This window comes from Vicugna pacos, chromosome 15 (assembly GCF_048564905.1).
Source record: "Vicugna pacos chromosome 15, VicPac4, whole genome shotgun sequence".
In the NCBI taxonomy this organism is placed as follows: Eukaryota; Metazoa; Chordata; class Mammalia; order Artiodactyla; family Camelidae; genus Vicugna; species Vicugna pacos.
The window spans coordinates 12,433,814-12,459,250 of NC_133001.1; the positions used below are offsets into that span (position 1 = coordinate 12,433,814).

Genomic DNA, 25,437 nt, shown 5'->3' on the forward strand with positions numbered 1-25,437 from the left:
AAAGGACCCTTGAAGTTCCATTTGTGCTGCTCAGACATCTCCCTTTGAGCCTTTTATTGAGAAATTGAGTTGAACAATCCGGCAATCACAAACATGTGCCTTAATAACGTGTTCCAGCACGCACGCGCACTGCCACCAAGAGCTCTGATTTCACCAGGCCAGCCGGCCCTCACAGCCCCAGGAACAGCAGAAAGGACACGAAAAAGTTATTTCCAGTGAATCCTTGCATAGTTCAGTGGGAAATGCAGGAACCCAACCTCCAGAACTGCCCAATATAAACATCGTGTGAGCCACGGATGTCATTCTCAATTTCCTAGTAGCCACCCTCAAAAAAGTAAAAAGCAACAGGTGAAATTAAACAATAATATATTCTGATACAACTCAGTATACCCCAAATAATATTACTCAACAAGTAATTAATATTCCAAGTATCACTGAGATATTTTACTTTTTTTTTGTACTGACATCTTTAAAATCTGATGTGTTCTGTACGCTTACAGCGCATCTGAATTCAGACTAGCCCTAGTTCTAGTGCTCATCAGCCACATGCGACTGGAAGCTACACTACTGCCCAGTGCACTTCGAGAGTGTTTCTCCCACGAAGACATTGATCTAGAAAACCTGAAACATAACCTGAAATACAACTCGTGTGGCCTTTTCCATAAGAAACAACCATTCAGACATGTTTTCACACATGAAAAACATGTATGTATGCAGAGTGTGTGCAATCATTGTTTTCTTATCGAGCAAAAGGGAAGGAGTCCGAGAGGAGAACCAGGAGGGCCGTAATGGAAATAAAATTGACAGCCTCTCAAAACTCAGGTGGCACTTTCCTTTTCCAGTTAATTACGGTTTTAATTACACCGCTTCTTGCGACTCCTTGATACCTAATAAACCAGACTCTTTGGGGCAGCCAAGTTGAGTTTTGCTTGAACTGCAGGTGTAACACTCTGCGTGAAACATAAATCAACTTCTTAAACACGCTCCCAAGGTGTGTTCAAGCCTTTTCTTCCTGTTTGCCTGTAAAATCACATCTTTTCACCGTTGTTGGCAGAGAAATGATTGAAGCAGCTAGGAGCTGAATGATGGCTTTGTGTTTCTGTCTCCCTTGGCCTGGCATAAAACATTTTGCCTCCGATGAAACAGAATAAAAAAAAAATAATTTGTTTTTTTCTCTCTCTCAGTCTTATGAATAATATATACTCCTAAATATTGACTGTTTCATTTAAGAAAATAAATACCTGTTAGGGAAAATAAAAATGAAGTCCCTAGGAATACATTAGGATTTCCGGTTTAAGTGTTTGGGACCCATGAGATAATGAGAGATACATTTATTCCAAGAAAGTGCGGTGTGAGGTCACTCCAGTTCAAACACAGTAGAGCCTGGACCAATGGTGGCCTGGGGCTCTGCCGCCATGGTTAACACTGAAGGGGCGAAGCGTTCCTGACGTTCTCATTGGCTGAAAACCGCGCAGCATCTGATGGCATTATGAGCAGCTTGCAATTTAGCCTCAGCAGCAGGAAAATCTGCACTTGATCAGCTCTGCCATAATCAGTAAACGTCACCATGGTAAATGTGGATTTCAGTGGACAGTTCTGCAGTGCCTAGTGATAATTCTGCCAGTTCTCCCTCCCCTTCTCCTCCATCCATAAAGAGAAAGCGCAACATATGGTATTTGCATGTTATCACAAAACATGAGATACTGGGTGAAATAAATTACGTGTGAACGGGGGTTAGCCCATAATTTCTAGTAATTTCAAAACCATGAAAATGGCTTTTGAAGTAGGAGAGAGGGCCTTTCTCCTTGGGGAAAACTTCAAAACACATCACACGCTGTATAAACACAAATGCGTTTACCTTGCCTGGGCCTCCCTTTTTTCCTCCTTGGAATCCTGGCTAATTGTCAATGATGTCTGTGTTCTAACAAGAGGTTTCTTTTTTTCCGGACCTGAATTATTTGAATTCAAGCTCTCTAATGTGAGGTTCTGTTATGGGGAGGGAAGTTTGTGGGCGAGGGGGAGCAGGGAGGGTCTGCGAGGGAAGGAAGTTGCTCCATATGAATCATGATCTTTTCATGAAAGAAGATCTCAAGCTGGTTCATGATCTGTTGTTCCCCCCGAGTTCTCATCAATAATGCTGAGTTCTAAAAAGATGTCTTTCTTGTCTCCAAGGGATCTCTACTTGTTCTGCTTCTCCTATTAACTTTCATAGCCCTCTAAGGATCAAACTTACAGACCCAAATTAGAGGACATCATGAAACCCTTGGAAAACCCCCACACGTCTGGCTCTTACTGCCCCCGACCACTGATGCCTTTTGGAAAATATGGCCAGGATGAGTGAATAGGTATATACAAACTCTAGGCAGGTGGGTGCTCTGTTTTTATATTAGCAATGAAGAGCTAGAAATACATTCGTGAATATTATTGTAACTGCAGTCATAGGAGTTATCGGATGGATGTAAGTGTTCTGTTTATCCTTTGTTTAAAATAAATGCTGATTACTGTGCACAATAGTCAGTTAATAAGTATCTGTTGAGTCTGCTCTACTGTAAACTCCAGGGGTCAGGAGAACTGTCCTGATCACTCAGCCCAGTGCCTAGCACAGTCTGTGCTCAATAACTACTGGTTGAACAAATAAATGAAGTGGAGTTAGACGTTTCCATCCTTTCTAGACAGGTGAAGATCAAGAGAGGATTTTTGAATCCCAATTCCGCAACTGCGCTAGGATACAGGAAAATCAAGTCCAGCTGCCATAATTAAAATGCTCACCAAGTTGTGAAAAAAGACTGACAGACTCCGATTCAGACCTTCCCTGATGCCTGAACTCCTCAGTCTCCCTTCCCAGTCAGTGCTTCCGGCTGGCCAGAAACACTAAGGAGATTATTTACAGTTCAATGCCAAAGGCATCCTCCCTGACCCTGTGGCCTAGGAGGTGGGGGGCGGGAGGGGAAGGAGCAAAGGGAAATTTTCATCAACAAAAATACTGTAACGTAGTAATTACTAGCAACTGGATGGACTTTGAGAGCTGCGAAAGCACTTTCACAGAACTTTTTCTTCAGTTAATGTGCACGAACAATTTGTACGAGAACCCCATCATCTTCATTTCACAGAGGATGAAACTGAGGCTCAGAGAAATGAAGGTCCTTGCCTAAGATCACAGTGCTAAGAGATAACAGAGCCTGGGCTGATACCCAAGTTTGGAAAGCAGGAGATGGGTCTTTTAAGTCATACATACATATATATATATATATTTTTGAAATGCACAGAACAGGAAAGGAAAGTCATATTTTAATGTCAAAATATAGTATATATGACAGTTTTTTAAATCAATCAGTGAAAAAAAGTAGTGATCTGATCCCCAATTTCTTTCCCCCAAGGCAACTGCTGTCTACGGCTTCTTCAGTATTCTTAAAAGAAATTTAACCTGGCATATAAACATACGCATGCGCGCGCACGCACAGCTGCACACCCAAAAAATTAGGGCCATAGTCTCTAATGTTAGCTTTCTTAGGTAACCTGCAGCTTGGTGAGCATATATATAAAGCTTCCTGTCACTTTTGGACCCACATCATTGTTTTTAATTTTACAAATATATCGTATTTCCCCTTTGGTGGACATTTAAGTTGCTGCTAGGAATTTATCATCGTAAACAATGCTGAAATAAAAATTCATGTTCGTAATAACATTCACTTTTTCATACGATTCCTAGTAACTGGGTTGTCCCCTGGTGCTCCGAATGATGTAAAACGCACTAGGCTGAGGAGGGAATTCCAGCTCTGGGGCCGCCTTTCACTAGTCGCCTGACTTTTAAGGAGCGCCTTGAAGTCTCTGACACCCAATTTTCCCAGATGTCAACTTAGTGACACAGCAGGAAGATCTTTCCCGAGCAGTAAGCCATCCACCCTCATGAGAATATCCCTTTATTCTCTCACAAGGGGTTACCCAACTTTCCAGAGATTTCCCCGTTTTCTCAGGCGACTAAGCCCACTGCTCGGGAGAGCACAGGCCTCTCTCTCTCTCAAGGGGAAACTATTTTTCACACACGAGCGAAGAACTCCATCCCTCGCCACATTCTCCCTTACCGCACTCATGACTCACTGCTCCGGAACTCCAGAGACGGACCCCTTCTCGCCAGCGGTGGCCCATTTACACTCGGGAGAAGAGCCCTCGATTTTCTCTCAAGGCTTTCCCCAACTCTTGCGAGATTTGCCCCTGTTCTCGCGAGACTCACCCCTATTCTCGCAAGACTCATCCCTATTCTCGCGAGACTCGCCCCTGGTCTCATGAGACTACGCGAACAGCTGTGGGGAGCGTAGTGTGGTGGGAGGAGAGTCAGTGTAACCTTAGGACTCCTGGGTTTTGGTCTTAACGAGGTCGGAAATAGCAAAGCTTCTCAAAGTCTGAACTCTGAGACTTCCTATCGCCTCCAAACTACTCTGCAGGAGAAATGACAACAGTCACTAGGTTTGCGGGCAGTGCTTCCAGTATAACTGAGACACTGTAATTGACACCCACCGTGGCTGTGTCCTCATCGTTCTTTTCTTGTCTCCTTTCTGGATGTCCGTATCTCCCCCTTACACTTCCTGTGTTTTGGAGGAAGCTGACATTAAGTTGGTCATAGTTTCCCGCTCTGGGATGGTTCTGGACCAAGCTGGATCACGACAGAGAGCGCTCTGGAAAAAGAAGTTGCTCACTCTTTTAGGACGCTTCCTGGAGAGAGAAACAGGTAGACCCAGGAAGTTTATGCAGCCATTTTCCGACCACAAGAAGCCTTGCCATAAAGCCTTAGGATAAAGTTAACACCAGAAAGGAAGGCTGGAGAGCAGGGGGTTTAAGTAAGCCTTGGTGATATTACTAAAACCAGTGAAACAGACCAACCCCAAGGACTGCCTAACTTTGCTCTCCATTTGGGAGAATCAGTAAGTCCCTGGTCTTTATGGCTAAGTTTGAATCAGATTTTTCTGTCATGTGCAACTGAAGGCATATTAAGAGACAGAGTTAGATATCAAGATAGATACACATGTAGATAGTTTATCGATGCTTATTGATGACAGGCTGGAAATTAAGTACTTTGTAAACAGTAACCCCTTTAAGCATCATTGCAACCCAGAAAAATTGATACTATCATCCACATCTGGATGAGGAGAAAACAACCTCCGAGATGTTAAGTAACTGTCGAGGTTATGCAGCTAATCAGCAGAGGAGGTGGGATTGCATGGTTCCAAAGCCCTGCCTTCAAACTACACACCTCTTCTAGCCATGATGAATAAGTGTGCTTATTCAGTTTACCATCATTCTAAGCTACACTGAAAAGGGTGAGGCTTGTCTCTGGTGCTCCGCCCTGTCAGAACCTGCCCCCGACAGAGATACACAGGGCGCTAGCCTGTCCCTGCACCAAGGGCAAAGGAATGGGCTCTAACTGGGGGGTCATATCCCTACGGTCTGAGTCTCCTATAGTCTCACCCTCAATGGATCCGGGTCCTATTCTTGGAAGATGGGAAGATGTGATTTTTAAATAGTTCTCTTCAGGTGACAACATTTACCACTCACAAGATTATAAAAATGTGAAACTCACATTTTATTAACTGAAAATTGATAAGCTCACTCAAATCAGGTAAAAATCCAAAAGAAAATAGCTAACCTAAAAAGATAAATAATTACAAAGAGACAACAAAATGTCAGAAGGAATGAAACTCTGTGTCAGATTACTTCTAAACAAACAAACACAGATACACACATATATATACAATATCAACAACCTTTTTTTTCTTGTTTATCTGGTTAATTCATAGACATAACTCTAGCCATTACTGTCCATTCCTTTGTTTTCATCTTTTTCACATCTTAAATACTTTTAATTTAAGTTCTTCCATATAACATTGTTGTCTTTATTGTGTTTTGTTTACATAAGTCAAAGGGAGGACAGAAGGAAAGGAAAAAAGAAATGGGAAAAAATTTATTTAACATCAGAAACAATTGTTTAAACAGACTTCCAGAATAAAAACGAAAACTAGTATTACATTTATTAATTTTCTTCTGTGCCGTAATTTAGACTACAATGCAAATTTTATTAAGTTGATTACTATGAAGAAATAAGAGGATCTCACCAATAATTAATTAATTGTGCAATTAAAATCACACACCTGAATCTTCCACAAATGTTTAAATAAATCATTTTTTAGAGAATTACTATGTAGTTGCTTTCCCAGATGTTCCAAAGGCAAACAGATGTGTTAATTAGCATACTCTAGGATTTGAACTATACTTAAATCTCTTCTTTATAATTTTCCTTTTTTTTTCCAACCCTAAATTCCTTGGGTAAAAAAAGGTCAAAACCTGGCTTGGTACCAACAATTAATGTCAAAAAAAAAAAGTAAATACATGTTTTGGGAATCAGTAATAAAATTACAAATAGGCAATGTGTTATTTGCCTGACTTGGGAAAATCTATGAAAGTAAAAATTAGGATACAAGTTAACAGAGAGAAGTCATAGTAAACACACATTTTAAAATAGCCAAAAACAACTCTGATATGTATTATCTCAAGTAACCCTCAACGCCTCTCTGCGGAAAAAAGTGCCGTTTATTATTCCCATTTGCAAGTATAGAAATGGAGATGGAGCGATTGCTTAAGTTTTCACAGCTCGTGAGTTGCAGAAGTTGGTAAAACCGGAACTGAAAAACTCCAGATCCCATGCATGCTCTTTCCCTACGGAGTCCTTTCTTCCAGGAAGTGAGGATTTTGATAAGTCATAAAAGAGCTTAAGAAAGAGGAAGAGTGCAGGGATCTTTCTTATAATGTGGAAAGAGTCCATGAGAAAGTATTTGATGAGCCCGTGGAAACCCAATGAATATGTGTTTAGAGGAACGTGGGAAAGATGAAAAGCTATGAAGCTTTGAAATAAAGATTTATTTTCTGGTGAAACAAACTGAAACCGTCCCACTTTAGCAAAATGTATTTTGTGGCAGGATGGGGTGAAGGCTAGTCTGGCAGAAGGTGCTCTGCTCGGCAGGGTTCTAAAGATCCCCAATGTTCTGGGGAAGCGGGGAGAAGAGATGGCTAGGAAGCTGCTCGCTGACTTACATCAAGGCAGAAAGGTCTGCTTTGTACGTTTCTCTCCAATGTCTTTCACCAAGAGGAAGAATAACAACGTTGTTAGTTGTTATCACAACAGAAGTATAACAATTAATGAGAAAACAATCTTCGTAAAAATTCAGTGGCCTTGAGGGAGGGTAATAGCTCAGTGGTAAAGCCTGAGCTTAGCATGCACCAGGTCCTGGATTTAATTCCCAGTAACTCCATTTTAAAAATCCCAGACATAGAAAACAAACTATGGTTACCAGGGGAGAAACTGGGTAGCAAGGGATAAATTGGGAGTTCGAGATTTGCAGATACTAACTCCTGTATTTAAAATAGATATACAACAAGTTTCTTCTGTATAGCATAGAGAATCGTATTTAGTATCTTGTAACCTATAATGGAAAAGAATATCAGAACAAATATATGTATATGTACATATGACTAAAACATTATACTATATATCAGAAATTGACAGAATATTGTAAACTGACTATACTTCAACTTAAAAAGCATAATAGTAAAATCAAATCTGTTAAAAAAAAAAAGTCCCTAGTCCAGTGGCCTCAAATCCATCAGTTTACTTTTAATTAAGCACACAGGCCCACCCTTAAAACACATTAATAAAAAAAAAAGGACACTCAACCAGAAAAATAAATCAAGGTGCTACCTAGACACCCTAATACCAGAATTGCAACACAATAGGGGAGGGTAAACGGACCAAGAACTCACCCCCAGAGGCTTCCAGGGAACTTCTTTTTCAAGAAGCCATGGATGAGGAGGGATATATTAGGATTTTGGGATTAATAGATACACATTACTGTATGTAAAATATAAACAAGGACCTACTATATAGCACAAGGAACTATATTCAATTTCTTGTAATGAGCTGTAATGGAAAAGAATCTGAATATATATATATACATATACATATGTATACATATACATATATATAGAACTGAATCACTTTGCTGTACACCTGAAACTAATATTGTAAATCAACTACACTTCAATAAAATCCTAAGTCCACATTTGCTTCGGCACTGAGAAAATTCAAAGCTGGGACACCCACTATCTTGTACTTCAAAAGAACAAAAGAAGTAAGTGAGAAACCCAGTAAGATCTAGAGAGGGGAAAAATCACAGCTGAAGGACAGATATTTTCTTTCAAACATTTATACACACTCTCCGTGCTATTTTCTCCATCCATGTAACTCACCTCCTGGTAAAGAAAAAATAATCCATTACAACAAATACAATTATCATTTTTAAAGTGTGGAAGTCAGTGGTCTGGGGATCTGGCCAAAGTCACATAGGAATTAATGGCCAAAGAATTACAGAAGTAGACCCAGTTCTTCTTATTCTTCTTCATAGGTCCGCGATCATTACCACACTCCGTCAGCAAGAGGAATTAAGGCCCCACTTACCCAAACGGAAACTCCAGACAGACAACTGGCAGCACTGAACAGAACCCAGAGCAGTGGTCGTCATGGTCCTGGGATTTTATTTTCACTTTCAATGCGTACGTCAGCTTTTCCTGGGTGAGTTAACTCGGAAGTCCCAAACCTGATACATGAATTATTTTAATTGAACTCCCCATTCGCTAATGTCTGGAAACGTCATTAGGCAAGGACTGCTAGCAGGAATAATCTAGAAAAGTACCTCTCACTTTGCAGGGTATGTAGCACTATGGCTTAGAGGCAGCGATTTCCAAACGGTTCCATTTGGGATCAAGTTATCCCTAGGCCAACTGTGAGTTCCTTTGCAAAAACAAAAAAAAAAAACTTATTAGAACCATCACATAAACACCAATAGAGCGAGACTTGGAATGCTTTGAGAATGGAAGGATAAAGAAAACCAGATAGCTGCAAAGCTCTGACTACTACATACAGCTGTAATATTGTGGCAGCAGAGTAAAGGGAAGTATTTATAGGAAAGACTAGGAGGGAAAGACCTAAGGCACCGGGAAGGCATTGATAATTATTATTTGGAAAAGCAAAAAAAAAAAAAAAGCCTTGGAACATTTAAAAAGAGTTAGAAGGATTTTACTAGACTCTGAGGGAGAGAAAACTCCATAGTTGGAGGTGAGGTTTACAGTCTGTAAACCGGTGACCTCAGAGGGAGCAGAGCAGCCTTCATGGGGACCCGTTAGTCAGCCTCTCCTCTGAGGCCTTTCATCCGGCCTTCGGGGACTCGATGGCAGCGTGGTTTACTTGGCAACACCACATACGTGTTGCTTAGAGATGGTCTCAAATGTGGCGCAAATGTGGAAGGAAGGAGGCAGTGAACTGAGCTGGGAGGACTGAACTGGGAGAATCAGAGACAAACCTGACAGACTAGGGCCCAGGGAGGAAGGCGAGGACACGGATGCTTCCTCCTCCTAAGCTGGGTCTCTCCTTGAACCCAGGCTGGTGGCACAAAAGGGAGACTGTGAGGTCACACAGGGCACTGAGCTCCCAAGGGCCCTGCGCTTGGCTTTGTGCTCTCTTGTCACCATCTTGAAATCCATAAAAACTGAACAGGGCAGCTTGTGGGGTCTGGGCCCCAGGACAACATTCAAAGCTGGGGACTTGCATCTCCTGACCCACCAGCAGGCACAAAGAATTACAGAGAATGTCGAGCTTGCTAGGTTTATTGACAAAGTGAGAAACTCGATGAGCTGCAATACTTTTTCTTCTTGGTAATAGCTTGACCAAGGCTGTATTTTCTATTCTTGATGGGCATTCTGTATTTTTTAGTCATGTGGGCTGTGGTCACACCTGGTGCAGCTTACTAGATAGGACAGTAATCTGCAGGCCAACGAGGGCGAAAATGTCCCATCAACTCAATTCAATATGCATTAGTCTCCTGGGGAAGGAAATCTTTGTAAGGCCCTGCGGTGACTGTTTTAGAAGAAGACTTAACGGGTTCATTGAGTTGGAGAAAAACAGCACTAAACTGGTTGGTTACCAGGCTGGGGTGAATGTTTCACAATGAGGGAGGTATTTGAAAAGTTGATCTGGAGATACTGCAGAATAGCTCGTAGGATTGCTTTGGATCCTACACAGTCCAGTGTCCTCACAAAAGAGCATACGGTTCCCAGCACAGAAGGTCCGTGTAAAAATATTACATTTCAATATATAAGTAATATAATTAGGAGTAATCTTTTCCGTATCCCCAATTCAGCACTACAATTAAACAAGCCAGCACATATTCCAGAGACAATAACCACAGGGGAGGGGGCTGAGGAAACAGATGAAAACAATATATGAAGACATGCAAAACTGCTATTAGCTTGGGAGAGATAAAAGAATTTCTAAATTATAGCTTTTGGTAATGTTTAAGTGGAGAGTCTAGTAATCTGGGTGCAAATTGTACTTGGGGGCATTTGTTCTTTGTAAAAGAAAGCAGATTAAGGGGGGGAAAAAAACGGATTTGCTAAGCCCACCACCAGAAAACAAATCTTCAGAGAGGGGCTCCAGACCTTTGAAACAATGGGGAAACCCAGTCACCACAGGGCTTCAAAGTTGAGACACCCCACCTAGGCCTGCCTGTTGATTTTTTAAGCCAGAAGTGAGCGTAGATGTCACTCACTTCATAAACCTCTTTTTTTTTTTTACAGTAGGAGAGGTCCTTAGTAGGAGAATATCTTCTGCTAAAGCCTTCAATGCGCATGCACCGCAGTTGGTAAGGGGGCACGAGGAGACCTGTGTGGTCAGCGCCGTCATGTCTCCCCACCCCCACGTGGCTACCCATCCCAGCAATTCTCCCACAGACAGCCCAAAGAAGATGAGACTTGCCCAAGGTCACACAGTCCAATAGAAGCAGGTCTGGGACTCCTGCTCAGATCTCCAGGCTCAGACCCAGTCCTTCTTGACAGGAAGGGGACAGGAAAATATCAGTGTACCCAGTCCCAGCCAAGCCGGCCACCCATCTCACCCTCAGTTTGGACACCCTGGGGTCATTCTGTGCCAAGGCTCAGGCTGGGCCATCCTGGCTCTGCAGATCTAGAGTGAAGGTTTTCCAGGGATTCAGGTCTACAAGGACTGGGGAAGACAGTCCTTGGAAGTGACCTCTGCCCTGTTCCTTGGGTCTCTGCAGTCAGGAGGCCAGAGCTCTGTGAACTGGGCCTTCTCTATTATCACACCTATCCCCAAATGCCACACAAATACACACACACTCTCACTGTGTTTTAATGGGACCACAGCGACTCCATGAAAATGTGATTTTCATCTGATTTTGAAAACTCCAAAAGTTCACCTGTCTGAGTTTGTGAGGAGCTGAAGTGCTGTAAGCCAGTAGTTCTCAGTGCATTCTCAGTGCATCAGAATTCCCTGAAGGCTTGTTGAACAGATTGCTGGGCCCTGTCCCCGGAGATGCTGGGGTGGGACCTGAGAATTTGCATTTCTGACAAGTTCCCAAGTGATGCTGATGCTGCACGCCCAGGGACCACACTGGGAAAACCTCTGCTGGCAACTACGTCTGAGGGAATGTTGGCTCCAACGGGGGAGCCGTCCCCATGCTGAACATCCCTTCCAAAGAAGGGACGTCGGTCACCTCAGTGCCAGGCTAGTTTGCTAGCGTTGTCTTCAACATGAAATATCAAGAGCAAGGCTGGCTGATACCCTCAGCCTCTGAGTTCCTCTAATTACTTCTGCCCAGCAAGGGGATCTGAATGGGGGGACTAGTGTCAGGTCTCCAAAAATGCTCCTCTCGTCCTCAGAGAGTGTAGACTTAACTAGCAGGGCAGGTCAGGGTGGCTGCATAGACACAGGTAAGACCAAGAATGTGCACAGGATAATTCAAGGAGAAAAAGGGAGAACGTAAGCATGGGAGGGAAAGGGGATGGAATTGGCTTGAAATAGACCAGCTACTGTATGGTCTCCAGTCTCAGGTTCAAGCTCTTGTCCCTTTGCCAGGCAGGAGGCAGTAACATGTTTCACTGAAAGAGGAAAACCAAAAGCAAAATCCTCTTCTCTAGAAATGATAAAGCTGGTGTTCATTAACATTTAAAGAGGCAGTCCTTTTTTATATTCCAATAGCTCTTTTATTCTTTTGGATGAATTTAACAGGCCGATTTTTCCTTCCAACTGTGTTTCCTATGAAAATAATATAATTGATTTCAGACAAATACTACTTCCAAATTAGGTTATTTTCTCATTTGTATTTTAATTTCTTGCTTAGTTCTGGTCAGAAATCCTGTGAGCTATGCATTTTAATTTATAATTAAATAAACAAGTAATAATAGAATATTACCAATATGCTGGTCCTAAAAAATGAGTACTTTAAAAGAAATACACAAGGACAAAGCATAGTGAAGAAAAGAGAGAAATACAGGTTAAAGTGGAAATTTGGTTCTCTTAATTTGCCATTATTATCCTCTCAATGCAATTCCATAATTACCCAGTTATGTGCTAGGCACTCTGAGAAAACCAATAAATTAATAGACATGAAAGAATCTCACAAATGTTAAAATGTGTGTTGGGGGGTGGGGGAGAATCATATTATCATTATTCAACAGAAGCATAAGATAATGTTACTGCCCTCCAAATAGTCTGAAGTGCCCCTTCACAGCCAGCATCCGATTCAGCTTTCTCATAATGTAAGCATCTTTCCAGAGCACCACTGACAAGAGCCATTGGCACTATTTGAACCATTTCAGATGCTCAAGCATCTCAAGATAGTCCACAGTGATGCAATATGTTGAGTAAAGCCAACAGTTCATCCTATGGGAACTCACTGGAAACTTGAACCCAGCTCTCATGGCCATCACCCTAACTCTTCAGCTACAGAATCAACATTCCCAGTTGTCTGAGCAGGGTTCTCCAGAACCAATAAAAGAACCAATATATATATGTGTGTATATATATATATATATGTATATATATACACACACACACACTCACACACATATACATATACATACATATACATACACATACACTAGAGATTGAGAGAAAGATTGGTTTTAAGAAATTGGTTCATGCAATGGTGGAAACTGGCAAGGCTCTGGTCTGTCAGGCAGGCTGGAAATTCCGGTCAGAGTTGATGTTGCTGTCTTGAGGAGAATCTCTTCTTAGGGAGCCCCCCAGCTTTGCTTTTAGGATATTCAACTGATTAGGTGAGGCCCACCCATATGAGGGAGGGTAATTTGCTTTCCTCAGAGTCAACTGATTGAAATTTTAATCACATCTGAAAAAAGAAAAAAACCTTCACAGCAACACCTAGACTGGTGTTCAAGCAAATAACTGGACACTGTTGTCCAGCCCAGGTGACGCATGCAAGTACCAGTCACATCCTTTCACTCTGTGCAATCCTCTGATATGTCAGTTAGCATTCAGACCACTGCTAGGGACAGGGACTTTATTTCCTGGTTTTATGTTTCTCTGGGAAGATTGAGAGTCACACTGGCTGCTGGCCTGATTGTTGAATCCAGGAGATGTGACTGAGCGTGACTGAGCGTGCCTGGCTGAGCCCAGACGGGGCTGGTTCTGCAGAACCACCTGCCTGCATAGTCTGACTTTCTCCCTGCCTGGGGTGAGCTTACCGCGTACACAAGCTCGGTGCCTTCCAGGTCAAGGGAGGCCCATGGTTCTGGAAGCTCAACTGAGTGTTTGGCTTGGGGTACAGGACCATGGCTCAAGTTCTTTCTGAGAAAGCCGACGTGTATTTCTCAGGTGAATCAGAAACCTGAGAAGACTAAGTTGTGATTAATTGTCACCTATAAGTTCTCATCAGCCTCCCCGCTGGAAAAGCGCTCCAGTTTGTCCATAACCATCTGAAAATAAGCTCTCAGCATGGAACCCCTCCTTTCCCCTCACGGAGCAACAGTGCAAAGTCAGTGTGGCTGCCCCTCCTTTACCTGTGGCCTTTGAGGTCGCCCTATCGGAGCTGCCTCTCCCAAGCTGTATGACCTCAGGCACGCTGTTCAACCTCCCTTAGCCTCAGTCTCCTCATTCACAAAATAGGGTTAATATGACCTGTGTCATAGAGATGCTGTGGGGTTCAATAAATGAGGTTATGAATTAAAAGCATCTGATGGAAGTGCCCAACAGATAGTAGGCATGCAATACACAGTGGCTAATAATAATAATAATAATAATAATAATAATAATAATAATAATAATAATAAAAAAATAATTTAGGCAGCTCCCATCACATTCTTAGTTCATTTGGGGTCATTTCCAGACAAGTTCTTCTCCCACAGTTGGTATTAGTTTAATGAACAGCTGAGCCCAAACAGCTGAATTTTACACCACATCATTTTCAAAGGTGAATCACCTGGACATGTTACCTACTGAAGACATCCTCCCCAAGTTCAGCAGCCTCAGCATCTTACCTCTCACCCTGTCTAATTCTTATAAATCACTACACATTCATTGTCTGATTGAGGCCGGCCCACTCTAAATTCTTTGGGAAAAGTTTTCCACCAGCTATAAATACCTAATTATAATCTCCACTAGGTTTATGCCATCCCTAATCACCACAGGGAAGATCTTGTCAAATTCAGGCTTCATTCATTTACTTACTCAGTAAGCATTTACTGGCCCTGTTACCATAACCAGACTCTGGGTGGGGTGCAGGAGTTGCCAAAATACAAGATCCAGTGTCTGTGTGCAGAAGCTTCCAGACCAGTGGGCAACAGGAAGACTGAAAGGGAGGTATGATATGGTGTGGCCAGTGCCACAAGAGGGACATGACGAGGGTCAGATGGCTCAGACGATGGCTGTCTTGTCCCCCTTCGAGAGTCAGGACAGGTTTCCCAGAGGATGAGGCCTGAGTTGAATGTATAGGAGGGGAAGGATTTAGCCAAGCAGAGAAAGCAAAGGTGCATGTTAAGTTCACAGGAAAGACTCCATCCAAAGGCAAGCCATGGGGAAGGGAGGGGATGACAAATGAGGGAAGCATCGAGCTTGTTAGGGCCAGAGCCCAGCATGGGCCCACACATAGGGTCTGAACACCATGCACACACGGCTACAGTACTCCAAACACAGACGAGCCATTGAAGGATTTTCCACAGGGAAGTAACCCGATCCGAATGGCATTTAGAAAGATGACTTGACTATAGCCTTGCATGGGAGCAGAGGAATGGTTCTTTTCAAGAAGCTTTCCAGTGTCACAGCTGAAGGCAAAGGAATCCAGAAGTTAAGTCCCTGGCAGAAGGTTTCTTTGTGTGAGAGCTAGATTTTAAAGAGGTTGCAATCGGGAGGAGACGTTACAACGGCCTTACGGTAGAACAGATAACCTGAGTCATAGACTCGAGAGTTGGGTGAGACCCCACAAAGCCCCCTGGACCAGGTCCCTGCTGTGACGCTGCCATGGTGGTTCAGCTGGTAGAATGGTGCCGAGACAGCTGGGGCTGGGGAGCTGAAGTGACTGGCCACGGGACAGAGCCTCCCATCACGGGTGGAAGCCAGGGGTGGGTTCCTGCTGATCCCATAGACCCCCACCCACTGCAGGACAGAAGCACTGGTTTCTCCCTTCAGATCTCCCGGAAGTAACAACTGGACTCACTTTCTTGACACCCAGTCGTGTCAACAAGGATCCTCACATAGAATTTTTCTTCTATTCTCTCCATTTTGAAGAACGAGAGCCCCATGAGATACTCAGTCACTGCGCCCCGGGACCAAACATTTTCAAAAGGTTTAGTTTAAGACGAGTAGGATTTGCAGAGATGGCTCTTATTTTCTTAGAGATTTCTAACGCGCATCAGGTCTTCTCAAGGGCTCTTGCTAATTCTCGAAAGTCAGGAAATACACAAAAACACTGATTTCCAGGGGAATGAGCCTTGAACCATTTCCTGGCCCTAGCCTATTACTTTATAAGGGGTAAGTCAAAATTGATCAGATTTGTCCAAGAGAAGAGCAAGAGAAGTATTCTTGGATGAAAGGAGAAATGGAGAAATCTAAGATAAGAATGAGTATGAAAGACCAAAGTTGCAGAGGTGGACAAGGGTGTTCTCTCGTCACGACAAAAGAAGATGAGACCATACATAACAACAGGCAGGAGTTTTGTTTCATTGTTCAGTAATAACTACAGCTAATATTTCTATAGTGCTTATCATGTGCCCACTACATGCATTAACTCTTGAGGTTCTCACAACACCCCAAGGAGAAGGATGCTATTATTGTGCCCATTTTACAGGTGAGAAAACTGAGGCCCGAAGAGATTGTGTAATCCACCCCCGTCATACAACTAGAAATAACATCCAGGGAATTTGGCTTTTAACCTGACATGGGGAAGAGTTGCATTTAGCTGTATTTAGACTTTGTGAATAGCAGATGCAAACAGGATTTTAAAATCATTTGTTCTGAGTTGAAAACACATGCCCTGGCCTTCATTCACACCTTGGGAAATTTCACTTTTAATGTCTTGGTTGTGCTTCCTCGTGGCCCGTGTGATTTTCAAAAGTATAATTGGAAAATAGAAAATAATTATGAATATCGGCTGTTAGATTAAACAGCTGCTTAACTTGGGCAAACTCAGATCAAATTAAGGCTGAATCTCTTCCTTATGAAAATTTTACTTATTTTATGTGTCAGAATTTGTTTTTGTTCTTGTTGAACTCCAGGACTTAGAAGGAGACATATTTATTTAGTTTGGCCCAGATCTAGTATGTGTCGCTCGGTCTATTCTTTTCAGTTTATTGTATCTCTTAATCTTCTACATATGCAACCAGGGACCTCAGTGATGAGGGCACTGGAAAAATCTAAACAAGCAATAAATTCTGGCCACACAATTCCCTATAAATGGAGTGCTTAATAACATAAAGCTTGGAAATGTGATGTTGGAATGATCAGACCTTTATGAAGTCACCAAATTATAAATTTCCAGGGCTTGCCTTGACTGGTAATATTTTTTCCTTATTGTTGCCTGAAATGTTTGTGACCAGTATTTTGTACATGATACAACAAAATAGTTCCTTGTTTTGAGAAGCAAATGTGATTCAGTATTAGATGGTTCAAATAAACCCAGAAGCCATGATGATTCACTTCTAATTGTGAAGCTTCAGTCCTACTCCCCCCTCTTCTTGGTTGCCCCACTGGAGTTCGGAAAACTAGCTTTGGTCTCTATCCTTGGCACTGACTGCACACCCTCACGGAAAGCTCCCACGAACTTCCACCTGGCACAGGCCCTAGGACCCTCAGGTGGCACTTGGGAATCTGCCCTTGAGGACACCTGGTACCAGGAACAACTGGACACCAGCACTCCAAATTGTTGATAATCTCAACTGGCATAGAACTTTGTTTTAACTTATTTTTCTACCCCTGGCTCTTGTTTTTGCCTTGTATAGTCCATACCATTCAGCCATTCCACAAGTGTTTATTAAGTACCTACTCTGCTCCAAGGACAGAGGGAAGGATGGTAACTTAGAAAGACGTAGCCACTATCCACACAGAGCTGATGTCCTGGAAGGGTCGGTGCAGGAACAATAAGGCATGAAGGGTAGATAAAGGCACAGAGACTATATATATCAGAATAAATATGCTGAAATGTTGAAATGGTTCTCCTTAAGTGAAGGGAATTTGGTTCATTCTTTCAAATTAAATACTATTTCAGCAACGGGGAGGATATAGCTCAGGTGGTAGAGCACATGCTTAGCATGCACAGGGTCCTGGGTTCAATCCCCAGTACCTCCTCTAAAACTAAATAAATAAACCTAATTACCTCCCTCCCCCCCAAAATAAAATTAAAATAAATAAAAAGTGAAAATTAAAAATACTGTATTTCAGGGTCTTTCCAAGTTTAATTTAATGGGCAAAAATATTTTATAAAGGGAATATTAAGAATAAAATGTATTTTGAACCTATTCAGATACTTCAGTTTAAAGATTGTTTTCTTTTTTACTAATATCAAAAATAAATATTCATAGTTACTCTGTTACGAAGTACCGTTTTTCAGATGATGACTCTAGACCCCATTCAACTATGCCACCGTTGGCTGCCTTAGATAAACACACTTCCCAGTTTTAAAAGGTCTTAGGCAGCCCTCACCTCCACATTGCCCCCCACCCCATGAAATCTCAGCGACCCCTTTCTTCCCCCTCTCAACTTCATGAGCAGACACTGAAGAATTTAAACTATAGTCACATGAAGCTTTAGACTATTCTGTGAATTTATCCTCAGATTCTCTCTCTGGAAGCTCTGCTGTCAACAAAACAACAAATAGATCACATTTATTTATATAAGAGAAATCAACAAGATCATCAATTATAACAAGACAGAAAATCTTGACTGTGTCCAAAGACCAAGATGATGTAGAGGGAAGCCAGCCAACCTGAAGCTGCATCCAGAACCTTTTACAAACACTCTGCTGCTGGTACCTATTTGATCTTCCAATTTGAAGGTAGAAGTTTGCCATCTTCATTTCTTTGTCATGTTAAGACGAAATTAAGAATAATTTCTTCTGGTGTTAAATACATTTTTCTAATAATAAAAGTAATAACACATGTTCATTAGACACAACTTACACCGTCCAGGAAAAGTTTATTGAAAACAACAAAAGCCTACGTAATCCAACTGAAAGATGCTCACTTCCACCTTTGAGTCACTGTAGAGTTGGTTTTATACTGGTCATATGGTACATTCTGCTCTTTGCGCTTAGCTTTATGTTGGGAGCGTGTCGCTACTTACACACAGATTTCTTTTCATGGCTTTATAATATGCTAGTGAATGGATATACTACTTATTTAATGATTTTTTATGTATAGTTAGATGGCACCTATTATTTTGCTATTATAATGAATGTTTTGCATTATACATACATAAAAGGACGCTCATAATAATAAAGATAAAATTAAAAATTTGAAGACACTTGAACATGTTTCTGCAGGTTCCAAATCGCAAATTATCCTTGTCTCCCACCCTTACGGTGCTTTTTAACATGACCAACTTATACTTGTTAATGCATCAACTTTTCTGTTACCTATTTTCAAGTTTGTTTTAACATGATGCTTTATTTCACACAGATTCCTTCATGGAACTGGGAAGTTTTTAATGCCTTTTAATGCAGTATGTATTAGTTATCTTTACTGAATAATAAATTATTCCAAAACTTAGCCTAAGGCAACAAATATTTACAATCTCACATCATTTCTGTGCATCAGATACCCAGGTGCAAGGTACCTAGGCAATTCTAATTCAGGGTCTCCTATGAAATTCTAGTTAAGCTATCAACCTACAGTCAACCTACAGTCATCTCAAGACCTGAGGGGCTTGAAAATTCACTTCTGGGCTTACTCACATGGTTACTGGTAGACCACAATTTCCAATTGGCTGTTGGCTAGCGGTCTCTGTTCCTCACCTTACTGGCCTCTCCAGAGAGATGCTCAGTAAGGCAGGGTGAGAGAGCTAAAAGAGGCAGAGAGAGAGAGGATGCCACCAACAGAGGCTACTGTCTTTTGTAACCCATACCATCATGTTTGCCATATTCTCTTGGTCACAACTACCAACCTTGGTACGGTGTGGGAGAGGACCATACGAGAGTGTGAAGACCATAAGAAGGAGGTCATTGGGACTTTATATTGAAACCATGCAATCTTAGAGACTGACTACCACCTAGAGTCATTTTTATGAGGACCCAAAATGTGTATGTGATAATCTTCTGTCAAAAACTTCTTCGTGTGCTGCTACTCAGAAGCGTCCCACTACTTAGGAAACTTGAATATTCACGTGTCCTACAACTTCACCTCCTAGATTTAACTTCCTAGGGAGAGTCTTTCAGCCTTTCTCATCTGCACCAGGGCAAATATACAAGAATGTTCTCTGCAGCAGTGTTTGTAATAGCAATCGATCAATAACAGTCCAGATGCCAATCAGTAGAAAAACAAATTACAAAATTAACTGTGGGGTCTGCTGTAATAAAATGCTATACACCAGTGAAACTGACTGAACTAAAGCTACACACATCAATCCAGTTGCATCTGCCGAATAAAAAAAGCAACACACAGAGGATGCATATACCACCATTCCATTAATATCAAATTCCTAAAAGATAAAACCAAGTAACATATTGTTAAGTGGTACAATTATAAGAACTAAAATGATGAAGTGAAGAAAGCATATGATGATCTCAAGGTCAGGAGAGCAGTAACCTGCTGGGGGGGGAAGGAGGCTTCCAGGAGACACTTTGGAATGGGTACCATTTTGGTTTTTAATCTGGGGTGGTAAGCACACAGGTGTTCACCTTATTTTTTTTTCATCTACATAACTGTTTATACACTCTCATATAGGTATATTTCACAATAAAGTAAATGAATAAAAGCACGCCGTATAGTAAAAACATTACAATAATACTTTCAACAAGAAAAGAGCAATTAACACGTATTAAGCACTCACTGTGTGACAGGCACTGTGATAAGCATGTCAAGCAGTTTTGTCTCCATTTAATTCATTGCTGAATTCATTAATTTTCACAACAGGTAGAATGTTAAAATTCTTTTTCCCCCTCATTTGCCAGATGAGAAAACTTACACTTACAGAAAGGAAAGCATTTGCCCCAGGTCACTCAACCAAGATGTCACAGAGCTAGGATTTGGACCCAGGCCCCAGGCAGAATAATTCTGAAGCCAACTGTCCTAACGGCTAAATTAAAAGTAAGATTTGTTCCTAGATTTAGCTCCATGTGTCAAATGACAAAATGAAACGCTAAACTGCTCAAGCGCTGGAATCATGTCTGAAGAGAGAAGTGGTCCTTGCACAGGTGAACAGGCCAACTCACCATCTCTCCGGGAGCTCCCGGCTCTTGTGCTGTTCCCTGGTGAGGAAACAGCCCTAGTCCTTCTCCCAGGATCCCAGGCTCGCCTCTCTTGTAAACACGAACTGAGAACCAGGACATACTCACTGAGCATTTACTGTAAATCAGACATCCATCTAAGTGCTTAGATGTGCTAACTCATTGGATGCTCACAACCATCGTTGGTGGTACATGTGACTATGATGTTCATTTTACAGGTGAGAGAACAAGCTCCGAGAGAATTGTTCCCAACAGTTCCGCAGCTGGCAGGTTTCAGCTCAAGGATTTAAACCCAGGCACTCTTATTCCCACGCCTGTGGTCGTAGTCACTAATATCCTGCCCCCCATGAAATACTATGCTTGGAGTAAAGGCAGATAAGGGAAAAACTGGCTCCTTTCCTAAAGAACTGTATCAAATATAGAGATCTCACTGATACTCTAAAGAATTTCCATTATCAGACTTTCTTCAGGTGTCAGAAAAATGTAACATTTACCACGTGTACTAGGAAAAAACTTGACGGCTTCATTCTGGACACACTAAGAACAATACAATTACGCTTGAGCTTTTTATTTAACTTTTAACAAGTCTTTCTCATCTTAAGCTAACGAGAGTTAATTCAACTAGTTAACAGCGTGATAGGCATTTGAATCACATTTACTTGAAGTCATTTTTTAAGAGTGAGGAGTGGCGTTTTATATATTAATCTAAATTTGGGGGTCTCCCACTATTTGTGAGGTCCTAGGACAAAAGATATCAAGTTGAAAAACACACAGTCACTGCCCAGAGGAGTCCACCACCTCGCATTTACCATGCATATAATGCAGTGCATATGGTTACCATTCAACATGTCAGGTTCTAAAACAGAGGAATACACACCACAAGTGACCGATATGATTTATGCCACACTAAAAAATAGGTGACTTTTGAACTGAGCCATACAGGGTAAGTGTCCATCACTAGATGGGGACGGAAAGGAAGGGCATTCCTGGTAGGGGGCACAGCACAGCCAAAAGTCTGGAGGCACAAAAGCATGTCACATGTGTAATTTTTTGCTGCCAGAGTGCAAATTGCTTGGGGGGACGTGGTCAAAAATGACCCTGGGAAGGCCAGTTGGCAGGGGACTCTGAAGGCCTTTGCCCGACTCAATAGGTAGGCTTGAGGGCAACAAAGAGACTTGAAAGATTTTGAAGCAGGAGAGTATCATGGTTATTGTTTTATAATAATAACGCTGGTGAAGCAAGGAGGCTGCATTACAGATGGGAGAGAAACCAGCTGAAGGCCATTGTAACAGTCCTATCGAGCAGTACCAGGAGTCTGAACTAGGCTACCTTCTGAAACAAGTAGTATTTCAGACCCCATTTTACAGATGAGAAAATCAAGGCACAGCATTATAATGAAAAAGAATATGAAAAGGAATATATATATATGTATAAATGAATCACTATACTGTACCCTGGAAATTAACACAACATTGTAAATTAACTATACTTCAATTTAAAAAATCAAAGAGTAAAATAGTTTCATTTGCTGCAACATGGATGGACCTGGAGATCGTCATTCTAACTGAAGTAAGGCAGAAAGAGAAAGAAAAACCATTTGATATCACTTATGTGTGGAATCTAAGTGGGGGAAAGGGCCACAAATGAACTTATTTACAAAACAGAGACAGACTCATAGACATAGAAAACAAACTTATGGTTACCAGTGGGGAAGGAGGAGGGTGAAGGGATAAACAGGGAGTTCGAGATTTGCAGATACACATTACTATATATAAAATAGATAAACAACAAGATCCTACTGCACAGCACAGGGAACTATATTCAATATCTTGTAAAAACCTATAACAAAAAAGAATATGGAAAGGAATACACATATATGTGTATGACTGAATCACTATGCTGTACACCTGAAATTAACACAACATTGTAAACCAACTATACTTCAATTAAAAAAAAGAAAATCAAGGCACAGAGGAGGAAAGCACCCTGTCCGATGCTGCACGGCTAGTAAACAGGGGAGGCAGGATTCAAACCCAGCTAGAGGGACAGTAACGCCCTGCACGTGTCACTGCCCTCCCAGGCCGGCGGATGGTCCCGGATGGTCGCGGTAGGGGGGAAGGGAGACAGTCAAGACAGCTGGAGCCTGGAGCTTGAATTACAGGTCAGAGCAGGCGATTCTTCTAGGATACACCACGCGGATCACAGAGAGGAAGCAGGTCGGGTGAGGAATCAATGAATTCACAGAAATCAAAGAGGCCTGTGAGAGCCAGGCCGTGACCCCAGAGGGCTGTTGGAGAAAATGCCGGAACTAGACTTCAGCAGAGGGGTGGGTGGGAGGAAGTCAACCCAGACCCCGAATGTTCTGCAAAATAGACACCATTGCACCCAAGACCCACATCCTGGAGGCACAGAACCCATGAGAGGCAGCTCAGAGGAGAGAGTTCTTGAGCCAGACTCCACGTTCAAATTCTGAGCTGAAACGTATGTTCTGGGAGATGTTTCTTCACTTTTCCAACCAGAGCCTTTCATTTATAAATGGAGACGGCAATACTTGATTTGCCACGTTGTTGTAAGGATCAAAATGAATATGTAGCTGAAGCCCCTAGTAGGTTGCTTTCCAAAAGTAAGTGCTCAATAAATTACTCACTGTTACTATTATTACCATGTAAGGGGTTTGTGGAAGGTGAGGCTAGAATGTGGAAAACTCTGTGGGCAGCCAGCCCAATTACTCTTTTGGCAGTTTTCCCCATAAAATCCTCTTACCTACGAGGAATTTTCACTCATTTTTCAACCCAAGAAGCTCCTTTTGAGGAACGTGAATTAACCTTAAAAACAAAACAAAAATCAGTTCTCCATTTGCCAAAAGAATAGCCTAGAGAAATTAGATTAAAATTCTGTATATATACATGATAAAATACAAAATATGGATTGAAAACAAAGCCAGTGCCACATTTCCCAGCGTCTTCAATGACTAAGGCAAATTTGCGGTGTGGTTCGTCGCCTCTAAGGCAGACTCAGGGCGGAGGAATGGGGGAAAGTCTGTTCTCAGCCGTGGCCGCTTTGCTCAAGATTTTCTATTGCGACAGTATCTGTGTTCACAAAGGACACATCTTCCAAGAAAGATGGTCTTTCAGGAGTCACAGAAGACTCTGAGGTCTAAAAATCCAACAGAAAAGACGTGAACTTGGAAATGAAGTCGAAGCTTCAAAGGAAGGATATGTAAGCATGAATTTATCGCTTTGTCACTCCTAACTCCTTCAGACATATTTTATTTGGGGATTCGAGGTGGTGACTAACAGCATGGTTATTTAGCCAAAGACCTTAGGTTTGAAAAATTAGAGTAGAATAGAATTTCTGGTAAAAGGACTCTAATAATTCACATCTCTCTCTCTCACACACACACACACACACACACCCTGCCCCACATATACAATGTTCAGTGCACAAACCAATAGACTTAGGAAGAAGAAAGGACATTGGAAATAATTGAAATATATTGCTTCATTTGATTGCCTCTAAGATAATATGTTCAGAAAGGATGTGAGTATAAGCTACGTGAAAAAAGTTTAAAAAAATTATTTTTTAATTTTTAAAGAGGCAGTGCCAACCTCAGGCCTTAGAAATGAGGAGAGATGTTCCGAGAAGAAACTCTTTTTTCCTTCCCTACTCAAGATTCTCTTCCTTTCAGTTCTCTTCTCTGAACAGGGCGGCAGAGCCTCAGATTCTGCTGGCTCTCCATCCTTCCACGCCCCCGCCCCCACCGGCGCTTATCTGAATATATAAGCCTGCCCTTTGCTCAGATTTATGGGTTGGGCCAGAGCTGTGTGTATTTACAGTGTTCTGACCTGAAGACCCCGGACTGAGGGAGAAGAGGAGGAAACGGGGCCCAATCCATAAACAGAGACAGATATGAGGGGGAGGGAGAGGGCCTCGCTAGCACTTAACATTTTTAACTATTTGGCCAAGCTTTAAGAATTAGTGATTAGATTAGAGCGAAAGAAAAACAAGAGATGTGGGTGCAGACTTGGCGGGGAGGACGCTGTGTTTTTGCTCTAGTTACTTGGAGGGTCTCAGTTGGGGTGGGTGGGAGCGGGGAGACCGGCTGAAAGCCAATTGACTAGTCAGATACAGAGGGAGCTTTAAAATGCTTTGGGGAGGCAGAGGGTCTGCAAAGAGACAAGGATCTACACGACATTAATAAGTTGGAAAATTTCTTCCAACCACAAGTTGGGTAAAGCAAGACATCTTGCATTTTTTAAATCATAATGGGTTCTAGAAGAAAGATCGCCTGCTCCGTGCTTAAATGGGAACACATTGCCATAGATTACCAAAACCTAATCAATTTTGAGTTGAAATATTTTTCTCAGGGTCTGGTGGCCACTTGAAAGTAATTCCATTTTCAAGCAGGGCTGCTCGGCAAATGGACCACTTCTAGGCAGAACACCAGTTCAAATGGGAAATAAAGAGCAGTTGAACCGTAAGTGGGGCTTGGCACCCAAAACCCGAAGCCCTGTCTCCCAGGACCGCAACTTTACACAAGGGGAAAATTTTCGGAAGCACAATTTCTGTTTGGGCTATTCTCAAAGAATCTACTTGCTGGAAAAGCTTGAGTTCCTGTGGAAAAACTGACCTGCCGGCTGACTAAATT

General features: G+C 42.0%; 2 long non-coding RNA genes across 2 annotated transcripts in view; one reads left to right on the forward strand and one right to left on the reverse strand.

The window, feature by feature from the left end:
* The window catches only part of LOC140685663 (uncharacterized), a 319,416-nt gene extending 315,220 nt beyond the window's left edge, over positions 1-4,196 (reverse strand). Inside the window, exon 1 of the long non-coding RNA XR_012058927.1 lies at positions 4,083-4,196. This is a non-coding gene — a long non-coding RNA (uncharacterized lncRNA). The remainder of the gene's footprint in view (positions 1-4,082) is intronic.
* Positions 4,197-4,313: 117 nt separating this feature from the next.
* On the forward strand, positions 4,314-18,864 carry LOC116279431 (uncharacterized). Its single transcript, XR_012058926.1, has 3 exons — positions 4,314-4,726; positions 8,451-8,617; positions 18,182-18,864. It is a non-coding gene; the product is annotated as an uncharacterized lncRNA (long non-coding RNA).
* Positions 18,865-25,437: the final 6,573 nt, after the last annotated feature.